The sequence below is a fragment of the Callithrix jacchus genome, chromosome 2 (genome assembly GCF_049354715.1).
Source record: "Callithrix jacchus isolate 240 chromosome 2, calJac240_pri, whole genome shotgun sequence".
Lineage (NCBI taxonomy): Eukaryota > Metazoa > Chordata > Mammalia > Primates > Cebidae > Callithrix > Callithrix jacchus.
In genome coordinates, this window is record NC_133503.1 from 86,970,068 (window position 1) to 86,971,584 (window position 1,517).

Below are 1,517 nucleotides of genomic sequence, written 5' to 3' on the forward strand. Positions count from 1 at the left end.
TATTCACAATTAATTGTTATAGAAAATTCAGAGTGGTGGCTTTATTCCAGAGGCTTTCATTATCAGAGAATAATTGGTAACAGAAAACGGTCAGTCCATTTTTTCATAGAAATAGTGACAAAGATCACACTGGAATATTATCTTAAATGACTTTCATTAAAAATTGTATCACAAAGAACAAAGTTTAAACTATAATTTAAGCTATTAACTGGAATAAAGACCAAATCAAGTGTTGATTTTCCAGGACTTTTTTTTTTTTGTACAACACTATACAACAGTGCAGCTTAAACTAGACCTATTATTGCAGAAATACTAAAAAATGCCATCGCTTTTCCCAATATTTCTGCATTTTATGATTCTGAAATAGTTCTCGCATGAAACATCTCTAATTTTCAATGTTCATTGGTCTGACTCTGCTGGTTCCTCATTTGTCAATGGGTTTATATGTAATTCGGGCAATATTTCAATATCAATTTCTTTACCTTAAAGAATTCTTACAATCAATTTGCTTTGTTATATAGGCTGTATGTACACTATATTTTTAGCATAGTATTTTTGTTGCATTAAATTGTTATAAGCATCTTATAATCAGCCCCAAACTGATGAATAGAAACATTAACTTGATAGGGTTTTAGAAGACTACTTTTATAACCAGACATTTCATTAGTGAATATATTCGTCTTCTGACAACTCACATTGGAACTTATCTGTGAGTACTCAGACGATGAGGGCAGGGACATATTACTACCCCACTATTCAAGAACATGAAGGTAATAAGCATTATTGATTATACCATAATATTCCAGATAGTGAAATCTATTTTATATGTCTTTTTTTCCTTTAATAAGTAAAGATATCTTAACAAATAAGAAAGCATAAACTTTATTTTTAGGTTTCCCATTTCTTTAACTAATATATAAAAAATAATTGGGAATTGAACATTTTCAAGTTGCATCCCAATTGTTATGAAAATTTGAATGAAAGGCATATATCCTTTGAAATCTGAAATAATGGATGGGCTAATCCCAATAATTTGAGGAAAACTGAAATATATTAGTACTTATCAATATGCATATCATTTTAAAAAAAAACCATTACTGACTTAAGAGGTACAACAAATTATCTATAGCTTGGCTTGCTCATAACACGCTTGGTAATGTTGGATATTCAAAGGCCACGAAAAAATGGGAAATAAAAAAAGAAACACTTTTAACTTTTTTTTTTAAATCAAAATTGTTATCAGAGGAAAAATCAGAATGAATGTTTCCCAGATTCAACTTTGCCTTCCTTTGAAGAACTTCACAGTCCTATGTTAGGTGAGAAAAGACACTTCTTTTTATAATTTCTATAAATAAGATACAAACAGAGCTGTTTGAATAAAGTGTCCATTATACCAAGGTGTCATGTCACATGCATCATTTTAGTTAAAAATGTAAAGAATTTCTAGAAATTGAAAACTTAATTTGAAGGGAGACAAAGGAAGATATATATATATTGAAGTGAGGGTATCTACTCAC

At 29.3% G+C, this 1,517-nt stretch overlaps 1 protein-coding gene across 16 annotated transcripts in view; it reads right to left on the reverse strand.

Annotated features, from left to right (window-relative positions):
* Nucleotides 1-1,517, reverse strand: part of SNCAIP (synuclein alpha interacting protein) — a 148,197-nt gene that overhangs the window by 110,438 nt on the left and 36,242 nt on the right. The window lies entirely within an intron of this gene.